The 16,370-nt window shown below is 37.6% G+C and overlaps 2 pseudogenes; both read left to right on the forward strand.

Moving 5' to 3' along the window:
* Positions 1–810: 810 nt before the first annotated feature.
* Positions 811–1,577, forward strand: LOC149184806 (serine carboxypeptidase II-1 pseudogene; annotated as a pseudogene).
* A 4,204-nt stretch (positions 1,578–5,781) lies between these two features.
* LOC149184807 (serine carboxypeptidase II-1 pseudogene) lies at positions 5,782–6,550 on the forward strand (annotated as a pseudogene).
* Positions 6,551–16,370: the final 9,820 nt, after the last annotated feature.

Genomic DNA, 16,370 nt, shown 5'->3' on the forward strand with positions numbered 1-16,370 from the left:
TATATCACACTCCAAAAACAGGCTCCCGGATCAGAAGATATGATCAAATGAAGATTGTTGCTCGTTTGATGGGACGACTGTTGTCCCAGCTAGCTATTGTTTAAATTGGGCAGAAACAAAGTACGTGTCTACAATGATGACATCTCACCTAGAAATGCTTTTGAAACTGTATACAGAAGGTTGCTTCAGTGTTGTAGGGTTACCAGTGGATGAGAATTATGTCAGTTTCATGAAAGTAATTATGTTGCACAACATTTGAATGTTTATCAATCATAAAGGCTATCATAAACATTTTTTATTATCTCATCAAGAAATAATGAGTAGCGTGGCTAGATTGTGATAGAGAAGGAGAGAACATAGCATTTGAGGTCTATTGCCATGCTGCTAATCCTCATCTCAACATATGGCACAGAGGTTTTTAGTTGTTGGTCTCATGGTTCTAGAAAGAAATACTTGGAGATTCATAGGACATTTCAGCTGGGAAAACATTTCTCTTTATCCCAAGATTAAGTGTTTCTTTTCCTCATTTACAAAGTGTGTCTATAAGGCATTTTAGTAGGAGCTTTAGGTCATATCATGAAGATGTCAAGGGCAAACCAATGTTGAAATGGCTGTGGAGTGCCTTTGACCGCTTCTTGTTGGGTAAGACAATCGAATGGACAAATTCATCTTGCAGTTTTAAGTCAGCTTCTTCATCTGAAGAGGAAGACAGTTATCGTGTGAGAGATTTACCTCTTTTCTCCAACATTGAGGAGCTCTTCATTAAATATCTGAGAGCAGAAGAAATATTGTTTGGTTGCAAGTAAACAAATGGTGGGCAATGCAATTATAGGTGATTTCCATGATTCTGTAGGGATTTTTGAATATCTGTGGTCTCATGGTTTGATATCTGACAACACCTACCGACTGCTCAATATTTAGTGTGATTTTTAATCTCTTTCGCATCTATCAACTTTATGTGATATGGCATTAGATTATGCTAATGTGGAAATGGGGAAAATCGATTCATATAACATCTATACCCCTCCTTGCTCAAACGATAATGGAAACCATGGAGGCACTTGTTTGGGGAGTATGATCGTTGCACTCAAAGATATTCCAAGATTTACTTCAATTTACTTGAGGTACAAAAGGCTCTTCACACCAATGTTATAGGAATTCCTTATAGGTGGACGACTTGCAGTGAAGCAGTTGGTGATCACTGGGGAGACTCTCCTAGATCTATGCTGCCTATTTACCGAGAGCTCATAAGAGCTGGACTACACATTTGGATGTTCAGCAGAGATACAGATGTTGTGTTTCTAGTAACATCGACCAGAAAATTCTATAAATGCTCTTAAACTTCCCACGGTTACTCACTGGCATCCTTGGTATAACAATGAGAATGGAGGGAGGATGGACTCAAGTATACGAAGGGAGGATGGACTCAAGCATACGAAGGGATGACATTTGTAACAATCAGAGGAGCAGGTTATGAGGTTCCACGACGTGAACCTAGAAAGGCCTTCATACTCTTCAAGTCATTCTTAGAAGGAAAACCGATTTCGGTATCCACGGAGCTTGTAGATACTTTGTAGCCATTTTTTAAGCCAAAAAAGATCCTAGCTTTAACTCATCTACTTATAATCTCTAAACTTTAGCTTCTTCATTTATTACTAGAAGAGAGTTCTAAATTCACTAGCCTGAAAGAAGTCGTCTGAGATTTACTCCTTTTGCGATAAGGACAATATTGTTAATGACGGCGTGGACATTTCACTTCAAAATTGTGTTGTGTCCGAACTGCAAAGTGAGCAAATGGTAGTGCATAGCACGGGAGGAAATGATGAACCAAAGCATTGCAAAGTAGGGCTTGAATGTAATAGGAAAGATGTTGGACCTAATATTGATGGAGAGGTGACTGAAATTCATTGAGATGAAGGGTCTGATTTGCATAAGAGTAAAAGAGAGATGACAATTCATACCAGCAAGCAAGAAGCAGAAGAACATGATGATAAACAACTAGTTGAAAAATTGTGTAAAATATATTTGACTAGAAAAAAAGGATGATGATCATCTTAGAGAATGTAGTAATGAGAATTGCTTCTATAAATTTTATCATTTACGATGCTTGAGGCCTCCATTAGCGTGTGTTCCTCCATCGACATGGTTCTCTCCTTCATGTCTCTGTAGAAGTTTCCTTATTGATGAACACGATGAAGATATCATCCTTTGTGATGGTTGTGATGATGGCTATCACACATATTGTTTGAATCCACCCCTTGCAGGAGTACCAGAAAGTAATTGTTACTACCCATCTTGTTTGGAAAGGAAAAAGAGGAGGAAACGCAAGAAAGGTCAAAATCATGCAGCAAGTGCAAGCAAGTCAGCAAGACAAGTGTATTCGAAGAAGGTATCTCAGGTGCAGAGTCAATTATCTTTGTATACGGAGAGAGCACGTGATATCTCTGGGAGACTTACAGGTTCAGCAGGACGTGTCCAGTTAAAGAAGGCAACTCAGGTTATGAGTCCATCTTCTTTGCACCTTAGGGGAGAGCCACCTGATGTTTATGAGAAAATCATCAAACATGAAATGGCGATATTTGTGCCACTTATGCAATCAGAAAAGCCATCTCAATCAAATTGTCCCAGATTCGAGGAAATGGAGTAAAAGAGGAAAATTAGTGGTGAAAACTGAAGTGTTAGAGTTGCCGGGCACAAATCCAGCAATGGTTGAGGAAAATCTAAAATTTTAGGGCTTAATATCAACAGTCAAAGGGTGAAATAGTAGTAAAAAGGAAGATTTTGTGGAATATGGTTCCACACTTAAAGGAGCCGATACAATGATATTAATCCACTTGGAAAACCTTCACTAAATTTGGGTTTTCCAAAATTATTTCTCATGGTTCTCGAGACAGTTTGAAGTTTTAGTTGCAAATTAATTGATCATATTGTTTAGTGTTTTAATATAGGATTTCATTATTAAATTTTTTATTTTTATTTTTTTTATTCCCTATGTGGAGGAAATATAAATGATTTTGTAATATTATAGATAGGATTGGTTTTAAGATGTAGAGGTTTGTTTTTTGAAACAGAGAGAGGCTGCTTGGGACTATGAAAATTTTTTCCTGAATATTATTTTAATAAATCAGTTTTTGCCTTTTGGACCTGGGATCCATCACAGTGTTAATGTCTAGTATGTTCTATTTTTCCTGTAATTCACTTACATATTTTGTTTTTCTACCTTGTTACATCATTATCTAAGAGATGTGTTAGGAATTCATTTGTACATGATGCTCCTTTCATGATGATTTTGCTATTAGATGTAATGGTTGTCTTTGCAGAATTCATCCTTTGTTCGATGCTCTGTTGAGCAACCTCGTGTTTCTCTTTCGTCTAACGCTACTACTGTAGATCCATCCCATGTATGATGCCTGCAGGGCAGCAGGCTTTCTCCCCTATTCTTCTCACATTTGCAATCTTCTATCTGGCTAAACATGGCACTTACTTTGCCCCAAGTTTGCTGGCAGAAAATGGAATCAACTCCATAGCTCAATCATCCTTTCTCTTGCTTTTTCGACCCAAAAACTTTCAAACAAAATCCCCGCACTTCATAGCTATCCTAAGATTCAGTTATCACAGCCACGTTTTGTTGGAGAGAGAGAGCCCTCTATGGTCTGGCAGGGCTAGATGCCAGATCGAAGCTTGGTCTGTGGTTACCTCGGAATTGCCTCTTCTCAGCCTTGAGGTTCATTTCGAGTGCTAACATATTGGCACCGCTGCCGGGGACGAGGTGAGAGATCTTCTCTAGGAAAGATCGTTCAAGTGGCACATCTAGTTGCTGATGGTGGACAGCAGTCAGACACATATGAAGGCTGAAATCATCTACCTGAGGAATCCATTGTTCAAGATCCCAAGCTTCAAAGTTTCAAAGCAACATCACTGCCAAACAAATCCAGAATCCAGATTTCAGAACGTTGATGGTAATCACCGATGACAAGGTATGTGGCAAATCCGTTATCTAGTGAAATGTTATTGATTTTAAGGGATGAGTTAGCAAAATTTCAAATTGATCATAATTTCTCAACACCAGTGTTTCTTAGTTTGAAATCCAACCGACTCACACCTGAAAGTAAATATGATTTTCTTGGCTTAGTTGCTAAAATATTAAAAAATGAAATTGAACTATTGGATGTTCAAATTGAATCATATGATTTCCAAGACCCTAAACAATTCTTGGAAACTCTCCCTCCTCCCAAAGAAGAAAAGGTAAGGCTGCCCTTGGATGGTTGGATTGAAGGATGTTATGATTTACTGCAAGGTTGTGACAATCTCCAGCCGAGAGCATATGTTAACGAGTTAGGGCAGTAGTTAGTATCTGGTTTATTTGATCCTATTGCAGCGTACATGGAAATTTTTTTCAGTTCGAATGACAAACCAGAATGCCTTTTACAGAGCCAGAAGTACTATGTGTATATATTGCTGGTAGAATTTCCAATTATGTTCTGTTTCAAACACATCAAACAACCGCATCATTGTCACAGTTGCTTGATTGGTTGGTCTGGCATTACAGCGTTACTTGATTTATTGATTTCGCTGCAAAGTCGGGTAGGATAGGTTTGTGCATAAATAAGCTACCTAAAGTAGCATTTCAGTTTTCGGCATTTGTTTTAGTTTCCAAATGTATAGGTTGTAGTATGTATATGATTTTGGATTGGTATGAGTTGTTTTGGGTTTGTAGTGTTTGACCGTATTGCCCAATGGATGAGGCATTAATCTACAAGTTTCTAGAGATCTGAAGTTCTTGGCACCTCCAAGGAGCTACCATCCCTGATGGCACCACTATTAGAGTCAGTGCTTTGGCCTTCCTACAGTGATAAAAATGTGCCTCTTACTAGGTTTGGTTTTATTAAATGTTTTGCACATGATCTTCAGAACAAAACATGTCATAAGTGTGTCCATCAGAAACAGCTTGGAAAGATATTTCCAACGGTATATCACACTCCAAAAATAGGCTCCCGAATCAGAAGATATGGTCAAATGAAGATTGCTACTTGTTTGATGGGATGACTACTGTCCCAGCTAGCTGTTGTTTAAATTAGGCAGCAACAAAGTACATGTCTGCAGTGATGACATCTCGCCTACAAATGTTTTTGAAACTATATACAGAAGGTTACTTCAGTGTTTCAAGGTTACCAGTGGATGAGAATTATGTCAGTTTCATGAAAGTAATTATGTTGCACATCATTTGAATGTTTATCAATCATAAAGGCTATCATAAACATTTTGTGTTATCTCATCAAGAAATAATGAGTAGTGTGGCTGGATTGTGATAGAGAAGGAGAGAACATAGCATTTGAGGTCTATTGCCATGCTGCTAATCCTCATCTCAACATATGGCGCAAAGGTTTTCAGCTGCTGGTCTCATGGTTCTAGAAAGAAATACTTAGAGATTCATAGGACATTTCAGCTGGGAAAGCATTTCTCTTTATCCCAAGATTAAGTGTGTCTTTGCCTCATTTACGAAGTGTGTCTTTTAGGCATTTTAGCAGGAGCTTCAGGTCATATCGTGAAAATGTCAAGGGCAAGCCAATGTTGAAATGGCTGTGGAGTGCCTCTGACCGCTTCTTGTTGGGTAAGACAATCGAAAGGACAGATTCATCTTGTAGTTTTAAGTCAGCTTCTTCATCTGAAGAGGAAGACAATTATCATGTGGGAGATTTACCTCTCTTCTCTCCAACATTGAGGATCTCTTCATTAAAGATCTCAGAGCAGAAGAAATATTGTTTGGTTGCAAGTAAAAAAATGGTGGGCAATGCAGTTACAGGTGATTTCCATGATTCTGTAGGGATTTTTGAATATCTGTGGTCTCATGGTTTGATATCTGACAACACCTAACGACTACTCAATATTCTGTGTGATTTTTTTTCCCTTTCACATCCATCAGCTTTATGTGATATGTCATTAGATTATGCTAATGCGGAAATGGGGAAAATTAATTCATATAGCATCTATACCCCTCCTTGCTCAAACAATAATGGAACATATGGAAAAGAACAAAGAAAAGGGAAACCATGGAGGCACTTGTTTGGGGAGTATGATCCTTGCACTCAAAGATATTCCGAGATTTACTTCAATTTACCTGAGGTACAAAAGGCTCTTCATGCCAATGTTATAGGAATTCCTTATAGGTGGACGACTTGTAGTGAAGTAGTTGGTGATCACTGGGGAGACTCTCCCAGATCTATGTTGCCAATTTATTGAGAACTCATAAGAGCTAGACTACTTATTTGGATGCTTAGTGGAGATACAGATGCTGTGATTCCAGTTACATCGACTAGAAAAATCTATAAATGCTCTTAAACTTCCCACGGTTACTCACTGGCATCCTTGGTATAACAATGAGCAAGAGGGAGGATGGACTCAAGTATACGAAGGGTTGACATTTGTAACAATCAGAGGAGTAGGTCATGAGGTTCCACGGCGTGAACCTAGAAAGGCCTTCATACTCTTCAAGTTATTCTTAGAAGGAAAACCGATGTCGGTATCCACAGAGCTTGTAGATACTTTGTAGCCATTTTTTAAGCCAAAAAAGATCCTAGCTTTAACTCATCTACTTATAATCTCTAACATTAAGCTTCTTCATTATTACTAGGAGTTCTAAATTCAAACTGGTTGGTACTGTGTATCCTATTCACTAGCCTGAAAGAAGTCGTCTGAGGTTTACTCCTTTTGTGATAAGGAAAATATGTTTAATGACGGCATGGAAATTTCATTTCAAAATTGTGTTGTGTCATAACTGCAAAGTGGGCAGATGGAAGTGCATAGCACTAGAGGAAATGACGAACCAGAGCATTGCAAAGTAGGGCTTGAATGTAATAGGAAAGATGTTGGACCTAATATTGATGGAGAGGTGATTGAAATTCATCGAGATGAAGGGTCTGATTTGCATAAGAGTGAAAGAGAGATGACAACTCATACCAGCAGGCAAGAAGCAGAAGAACATGATGATAAACAACTAGTTGAAAAATTGTGCAAAATCTGTTCGACTGGAAAAAAAAGATGATGATCATCTTATAGAATGTAGTAATGAAAAAATTTTCTATAAATTTTATCATTTAAGATGCTTGAGGCCTCCATTAGCAAGTGTTCCTCCACCGACATGGTTTTGTCCTTCATGTCTCTGTAGAAGTTGCTTTATTAATGAACATGATGAAGATATCATCCTTTGTGATGGTCGTGATGATGGCTATCACACATATTGTTCGAATCCACCCGTTGCAAGAGTACCAAAAAGTAACTGTTACTAACCATCTTGTTTGGAAAGGAAAAAGGGGAGGAAACGCAAGAAAGGTCAAAATCATGCAACAAGTGCAAGAAAGTCAACAGGACAAGTGTATTTAAAGAAGGTATCTCACATGCAGAGTCAATTATCTTTGTATACAGAGAGAGCATGCAATATCTCTGGGAGACTTACAGGTTCAGCAGGACGTGTCTAGTTAAAGAAGGCAGCTCAGGTTGTGAGTCCATCTTCTTTGCACCTTGGGGGAGAGCCACCTGATGTTTCTGAGAAAATCATCAAACATGAAATGGAGAACTTTGTGCCACTTATGCAATCAAAAAATCCATCTAAATCAAATTGTCCCAGATTCAAGGAAATGGAGTAAAAGAGTAAAATTAGTGGTGAAAACTAAAGTGTCAGAGTTGCCAGGCACAAATCTAGCAGTGGTTGAGGAAAATCTCAGATTTTAGGGCTTAATATCAATAATCAAAGGGTGAAATAGTAGTAAAAAGGCAGATTTTGTGGAATATGGTTCCACACTTAAAGGAGCAGATGTAGTGATATTAATCCACTTGGCAAACCTTCATTGAATTTGTGTTTTCCAAAATTATTTCTCATGGTTCTCGAGACAGTTTGGATTTTTAGTTGCAAATTAATTGATCATATTGTTTAGTGTTTTAATATAGGATTTCATTATTAAATTTTTTATTTTTATTTTTTTATTCCCTATGTGGAGGAAATATAAATGATTTTGTAATATTATAAATAGGATTGGTTTTAAGATGTAGAGGTTCATTTTTTGCAACAGAGAGAGACTGCTTGGGACTGTGAAAAGTTTTTCCTGAATATTATGTTAATAAAGTAGTTTTTACATTTTGGACCTGGGATCCATCACAATGTTAATGTCTAGTATGTTCTATTTTTCCTGTAATTCACTTACATATTTTGTTTTTCTACCTTTTTACATCATTATCTAAGAGATGTGTTAGGAATTCATATGTACATGATGCTCCTTTCATGATGATTTTTCTATTAGATGTAATGGTTGTCTTTGCAGAATTCATCCTTTGTTAGATGCTCTGTTGAGAAACCTCATGTTTCTCTTTCGTCTAATGCTGCTACTGTAGATCCATCCCATGTTTGATGCCTACAGGGAAGCGAGCTTTCTCCCCTATTCTTCTCACATTTGCAATCTTCTATCTGACCAAACATGGCACTTACTTTGCCCCAAGTTTGCTAGTAGAAAATGGCATCAACTCCATAGCTCAATCGTCCTTTCTCTTGCTTTTTCAACCCAAAAACTTTCAAACAAAATCCCCGCACTCCATAGCTAGCCTAAGATTCAATTATCGCAGCCATGTTTTGTTGGCAAAGAGAGAGCCCTCTCTGGTCTGGCAGGGCTAGATTCCAGATCGAATCTTGGTCTATGGTTACATCAGAATTGCCTCTTCTCAGCCTTGAGTTTCATTCCGAGTGCTAACAGACAAGATGATAAAGGAGTAGCCAAATGACAAGAGGACCTCATATATATCAAGAAGGCCACTTTCCATGAATGGAGCAATGAAATGACAAATCAGGAAGGAAAGTGATCAATGGTCAATGCCCTACCAAGAAGAACTTCAAACAAAGACTTCATGACATCGAAGGAAAGAAGGAGATCAAGCAACTGAAGGACCCACAAGGAATAAATTTTTGATGAATGGACAATTCCCTATCTAAGAGGGATTTCTAACAAGTTCCCAACTACAAAGGAGCTTGCGGATGTTCCTTGTCAGAGGAAACTTGGCCATGTTTTCCTTAATTAAGAGGAATAGATAGACACAACATTATTGTCTTCACTTGGGAAGAAATAATGGGAGGATTGGGTAATCATCTGGCATCCGATTCTCTTTGAGGATTTGTAGTGCATCCAAGAAAAGAGTAGGCAAGAAGACCGATATTCTTTGAGGGATGGGAACCCAAGACAAGAATATTCCTAGAAGGTCATACTTAGTGAACACTCAGGTGGGTATGTACATTGAGAGACAATGATTAAGGTGTCTATAAGTCAATTTTCTCGCCAACATTGTGCTTTGATCTTATGAGAGATAGAGTTATTAGTCAATGCTTTTCTATGAACAATGTTGGTTCTATGATGCTATAAAAAATGGATTTCCAATCTGGTTTCTCTTATGTAAATTCTTCAAGATTGAAAAATAGCCAAACACCTTGTAATGATTTATGAATACCTCCCTAGTTAATAGGGAGTTTTGAAGAAAGTGTAACTAGGTTCGGTCTTCATAAATGTTCTTTTGATATTTGTATTTATTCAAGAAAAGAAATATTGTTTTTGTTATATTTATCAATGAGTTTCTTGCTTATTGAAATAGGTCTAGCACATGTTAAAATTCTATCGGTAATTCAAAGAGTCAAAATAAAGTTTGAAGACCCTTAAGGGCATGTTACATCATGTACATATTTGTATAAGGGTCAAAGAATGTCCCTCCAAGAAAAGACAAGTCCTCTCCATGCAACAACATCATTAAGGATCAAAAATGATGAAGGAAACTCAAGTCGGCCTACAGTCATCATGTTGGCCTCAAGTCAGCCTAAAGAAGGGATAATCATCTATATATAGAGGTTGTCCACTCCCTCAAATGACAAGAAATACACCTCTAAAATTAGCAATAAAGGAATACCGAGAAAAGGGTGAAAAAGGACAAGTATAAGGAGCCTCTAGTGCAGCGAATAAGGATAAGTCATCACCTAAGGTTGAAGGACGGTTTCTAGGGTAAAATACAGTCACACGTGCGAGAAAAGGAGGCATCTCTATGGTCATAAAAACAACAACGTAACAGTCTCATACTTGTCATTTTTTGGGATTGAAACTTAGGCATATAAAGCCTCCCACTAGAGTGAAGAAGAGACTCTCTCAAGCAAAGAAGAAAGGAACCAAATACTCAAGGAAACCTCCCACACATGTGAGAGTTTAGGGTTGCAGGATAGTCATATCAAGTCTACAACTACACCTTGAAGAAGGAGCTCGGTTGGTTAATAGGAAGGAAGGGATCATCACAAGTAAAGGGTCCCACTAAATATCAAGAATAAGTGTCTCTTCTAGAGCAAGTGCAACAAGGACTATCAATAGTTGTAAGAAGAACAAAGTGTTGAAAGAAGGAGGATGAGTGTCAGGGAATGAAGTACAGGAAGGAAGAAGGACTTGACTTATGCTTGGAGTATATTCTTGTCAAGGGTCTAGGGTTTGGCATTGATCAATAGAATCTTCAATAAGAGGAATTTACAGAAGGGTTTTCCTCTCCAAGAGAGAGCGTTTTTTCCCTGGCAGAGAGCCAATATCTTGTGCTCTTGTTTCTTGTGTTTTAATAGTAGTTTTATGAAGTAAACACACATACACTAATAAGAAGAGAAGAAGATTAAGCTAACAAGATAAATTGTAAAAGTGTTTCACAAATTGTTATCAAGTCTAGAAGAATCCTACTATACATAATTTCCCTTGATTCTTTAACAGGACTTGGACATCCACGAAAAGGAAGTCTCCAACATTAAGGAAATGGTTGTATCCTTCCCTTTTTGATTCATTAATACATACATCTGATGTTCACTTTCCATAAATGTCTGAATATTTATGCATTTAGCTTGATAATACTTGATCTATCAAGTATTTTATGTTTGATATGTACTATGTATGCTCTTGTATCTTGTATTGTCCTTTAATCTCTCTTACAGGTAATCCGATGTAAAGAAAAAGCAAGGAGCGCACCTAGAAGCTAGGAGATCGAAGCCATCACCAAATCATTGGGCGAGTAGAATCAGAGTGAGGTAGGTTTCTCTCTCTCTCTCTGCATTTTTAAACATAAGCTAAGAAAGCTGACATTAGTTTGTTCGATTTGTTTCTAGACCCACTCATTGGGCTAGAGAGATTGCCTCTATCTGCAAGGCGGAATTATCTTCACAACAAAATGGAGACTCCACTAGGGAAGTTATAACCTCTTCAACCTCTTTTATTTATTTGGTATTTTGATCACTTTGACCTACCATTGAGTCCTCCACTAGTTTGAGCCTACATAGCTTTGCACATTCACTGATTACTACCTTAGAGTACTGAGTCTGGATTGTTTTTTCAAAATTTTCTTATTTTTTCCCATATTCCTCGCCCAATGCACTTTTGACTTTGACAGTCATGCTGCCAACACATTTTTACTTAAAATAGTCGCGCTAATCACCATTTTTTCATTGATTTGGCTATTTATACAATCACACTGATCTCAAATATTTGGAATCAGTTAGGGTTTCTCTGTCAAAATCCAGTGTGTCTTGGCCCCTGAGGTCTTTTTCCTATCTTTTGTGATTGGATTTATTAGTGTTTTGTCTGGTCATCTTCGTTAATTAGAAAATTTTTGTCTCTTTGGATTTTCAAGTGCTTGGAGTGAAATTGGATTGATTCTAGGGTTTTAGGTCATTTGATTGTCACTTGTTGCTTGTGAGTGTCACTAAGATCTTGATTTGTTGGTTGATTAGAAATTGTTTTCTAAAGAAATCATTCAAAACTTCCATTTGCATTGGTTTTAGCTTATCTTTTACAAAGTTTCTTTTCAATTGAATTAGGTCATCTTGCATTTGGAAACCATCTTTTTTGTCCATCAAGCATAGATTACATTGTTTGATTTACAAGCTAAAAAGAGTGCATTGTTTATTTGTTCAAAAGGAAAAAGTGAAAAGTGTTTTCATTTAAGTGCTTTTGAATTCGAATTGGTGTTGCTTTGATTGATGCGTTGGTTGCATTAGAGGCATTTGAATCAAATTTTCATTTTGTTTTAGTTGATGCTTTAGTTTCATTAGAGCATTCAAAAATCAAAGAAAAACATCATTTTAGTAAAAAGTGAAGATCATTTTGCTTTCGAAAAATTTCATTTAGGATAGTGAAAGTGAAGATTGTTTTTGCTTTTGATCTTTACATTTGGAAATTGAAAGTGAAAGTTAGTGGAAGGAATGTTTTTTGATGCATTTTGTTTGATGCATTATTGATTGAAATTTCTTACCTTGACTAGTCTAGCTTTCATCAAAGTGGAAAGTTTTTTTTCTCATATAGTTGCATCTTAGGGACTCAAGTGACATCATTTTGAGCCCAAAATTGAAACACAATTCAAGATAGACTTTAAAATTTACTCAATTAACCTAAGGATCATTTGGAACCTAACGCAAACATTTAGAGGTCTAGGTTAGAGATGCATTCTGACATCTATAAATCTAGCAGTTGTCATTATTTTCCAACATTGTATCCCGGGGGTGAAATCCCGTTCCACTTATGGAAGTATATGCCATCATTCTCTACTACGATTGGGTATATCAAAGGTGCTCCACATATGGAAAGTATATGGGAACACTCTCATCGAACGGTTATGCATTAGACAATGCTAATATAGACTTGTACTCCCCGTACCATTGCATATATATTGGGAGACCCCACTTGATTTCTATCCTTTAGCCACAAGTAACTAAGTCGGCTGCCTTGTAAACATGATACACTGAACACAACATTCAAGGATATTTTCCTCCATATGTTAATTCCTTGGTTTCGGCTAAGGTGTATATAGCGGTTCACAGATACTTAGTAAACCCTCTTGCCTAGATTACCCTTTCTGATTTAGCTTTTTCTTTAAGTTCTAAAATTTACTACCCACGAGAACATGTCTTACCCATGCAGTTATCCTTGGCCTCATTATGTATTATTAATGGTAAATTTTAATTTAAGCTCAAATAAATCACCTCCTCTCCTTTTTTTTTATGAGAAAAGGTCATCGTGGAAGAACCACCGAGTTTGCCTTATTTATCCCCTTTATAGTTTGACACTGAAGGGTCACCATAAGGAGTCCACCCTGAGATTCTAGATTCAGTTGAAATTCAATATTTTTAACTTGGAATTATCTCAAGTATTCAAACCCTTGCTTGTTGTCCTCCACCTCGAGATTTTTTGTCATCCTCTCAGGAATCTAACCCAGAAATTCCTGAGGTTCACCAACGGTTTTTGTTGTTTCCCCCTAATCCACTTTATGATCCTTTGATTATATCTCCTCAATTCCCATACAGTCTATTTAATAATCCCAATGAACCTTTGGAACTTTCTCCTCGATCATCGTGGATTCCTCCTCACCAATTGTTTCCACCCATGGCATCAGAAGGTGAGATTCCAAACTCTCCTCAAGATCCTCCTCTGGAAATCTCAAACACTCGTACTCTGAGTCTTGGTGATGAATCCGAATATGACTTTCCTCCTTAAGGATTTCCATATGTGTCCTCTCTTCATATGGGGAGTGAGCCAACTCCACCACCTGAAAGTAGTGAACCTTTATTCCCACTGGGTTATAGCTCTCTTGGTCATTTAGTTTCAGGTACTCCAAGCACATATTTTCTTTATCATCATCTGATATGGGCATCTGGTATTATGCATACCTCTGTCTCATTCATTTCGAATGTGGCTTCCCAAATTCCTATTCAAACTACGGTTTCTTTGGTTCTTGTTCAACCTACCGTCACAGTTGGGACAGTTAATGTCCCTATAGGTTCTTCAACTCCTCTTTCAAACTTTATAGTGGTTACCCCTCCTCCACTGAGTGGTCAATATGTACCACCCCCTATCCCACCACATGGGGGGAAACCACCTCCTCCATATGTACCTCATGTTTTTAGTGGAACCTATATGAGTGGATCTCAAAACTCACGTTATGGGAGCAAGTCAAGCTTCTGGTAGTATTCCTTCTAGATCTAGTAAAATTCCTTCTCAGCAGCCTATTTTGGCTAAGATACCTTACCAATATCCATACCCTCCTTATGGTTCACAACAACCGCAAAATCCACCTTTCAATCAACAGGCAAGATCCCAAATGCAGTCTGGTCCTAATCCCTCATTTGGGGCATCTGGTCAGTTTCAGTCTACTTCTAGAACTTATCCTTTAGGAGTTGGAAATACTTTATAGCAAGGAACGTAACAATATCAATAAGGAACTAATCAAATTCCACAAGGAACCCATTAGCAACAAGGACCTTTTGTACAACAAGGACCTTACATGCAACAAGGATCTTATCAACAACCTTTGCAGCAGCAAGGGAAACCTTTGCAGCAACAAGGGAAACCTTTGCAGCAGTAAGGGAAGCCTTTGCAATAGCAATGGAAACCTTTGCAGTAGCAAGGCCAACCATTGCAGCAGCAAGGCCAACCATTGCAGCAGCAAGGTCAACCCTTGTATCAACAAGGTCAACCATTGTATCAACAAGGTCAACTGTTGTATCAGCAACCGTCTGCTCAATACTACTCACAGGTTTTTTTATCCCCCCTATGGTTCTCAAAGGCCTGTGGCGGGTCAATATCAACCTTTTCTAGGTCAGAACCCATCTTTGTGGGGACAAACTCAATCTTTATATGGTCAAAATTCCTCCCAATGGGGGCAGTATCAAAATCCCTATGGTCAAAATTCGCCACTATGGGGGAAAAATTAGTACAAACAAGGTTGGAATCCACAATTTGGACCTTATCAAAGGCCTTTCATACCTTTTAATACTCAATTTTTATTCTTAGTGACTTTGGAGTTACTGGATGTGTTGAGTCTCACAAACGACCCAATACTTCATTCACCGTATTAGCCTCCGGTTCCTACCAAAATTCATGTTGATTGTCCAAAATTCGAAGGAAAGTATGGATAAGATTGATGAGGCTCATCATTGGGTAAAATATATGGACCTTAATACACCTCCAACCTTACTAAAATCAACTCTTCTCACAATTCCTTACTTCTTTTAATTATATTTTGCTTAATGAGATGAGTAAAAGTAAGATGTTATGTCTAGTGGTCTAATGTGCATTTTGCAAGTTTTTGGGAGAAAATTATGTCTAATTAAGTTACAAGAACTCAAATTAGATAATAAGGAGTGATTATAGGAGATGGATCTTCCTCTCAATCCTCACTCATTCAAATATCCCTCAACCAAATCACACCAGCTCGGAGTTGTAGGCAGTGGAGTCATGTGGATCATTGGCAGTCGAGCCAGTGATAGTTAAAGAACCTGTTTATCTTGAGATTGGGCGCCAAAACTCCCTAGATTTAAGGAAGTTGTTGACAAATTCAGTTGTATAAATAAAGAGGCCTAGAGCCTCATTAGGATTCAGATTTTTTATGAAATATAACTAAGCACTTTCGAGTTGAAGGATTGTGACAAAACACTATTATGTATTTTTTGATATGTTAATGAAAATGAGCATTCCCTTGGTCCAGTACTGAGTTGAATCAGAGGGCTAAAGATATTAGGTTAGGGCCCAACCCTAGAAGCATAGGTTCCTCTTACTCTACTTGTATGATTAGGTTATTTCATAGATTACTTGTTGAATTGATTTTGGCATTGTTACATTGCAAGTATTAGTGAATTTGATTAGTTTGCTTCCATTTGTGCATAGATTTAACAATAGATTTAGAGAGATAAGGAAATATCAGAAAGCCTAATAACAGGTGGATCTTGCCTCATTCCTCCCTTCATGGACCATGGTTTGAGGAAAAACTCCCAATCAGCCCAAAAAGACAGAATTTTGGTTTCTTATGAAATTTAGGGTTTTTCTGCTAATTAGGCAAGCATCTTTCAGTTTTAAGAGATAGATTGCAGTTGTCATTTTTGATATCTTAAGCTTTGGATTATATTTCATGGTGCTTTCATAATAGGCTTCAAGGATTTCCATGCATGAATTAGGAAAATAAATGATGAGATTATGTTTTACTATGTTGATGAAAACCTTTCTTGTTTTGACATGAATTATGGATAAATGCCAACAATAATGTATATTTTGTAGAAGTTTCAATATTACAGGAAGACCTCATATCGTCAGTCTCAGCCACACCATACCCACCCATGATCACGAAAGGCCACTAAGTTCCTAATCTGCATTATCATTTCACAAGGACAACTTGCCATGCTTGTTGAGCAAAACTAACCATCAGACAACTTCAGTTTGAGTTTTGAGTGAGTCTTAACCACTTCCTTGCCTTATTCCTACCATTACTCTCCTTCCCTAAGCTGCATACCACTGTCCAAATCACTCCTTATTCTTTCAGCCTGTTCCTGTAAGAAA

This window comes from Pinus tabuliformis, chromosome 3_2 (genome assembly GCF_031772625.1).
Source record: "Pinus tabuliformis cultivar Carrire ecotype Pingquan chromosome 3_2, CPIR1, whole genome shotgun sequence".
NCBI classification, from domain to species: Eukaryota; Viridiplantae; Streptophyta; class Pinopsida; order Pinales; family Pinaceae; genus Pinus; species Pinus tabuliformis.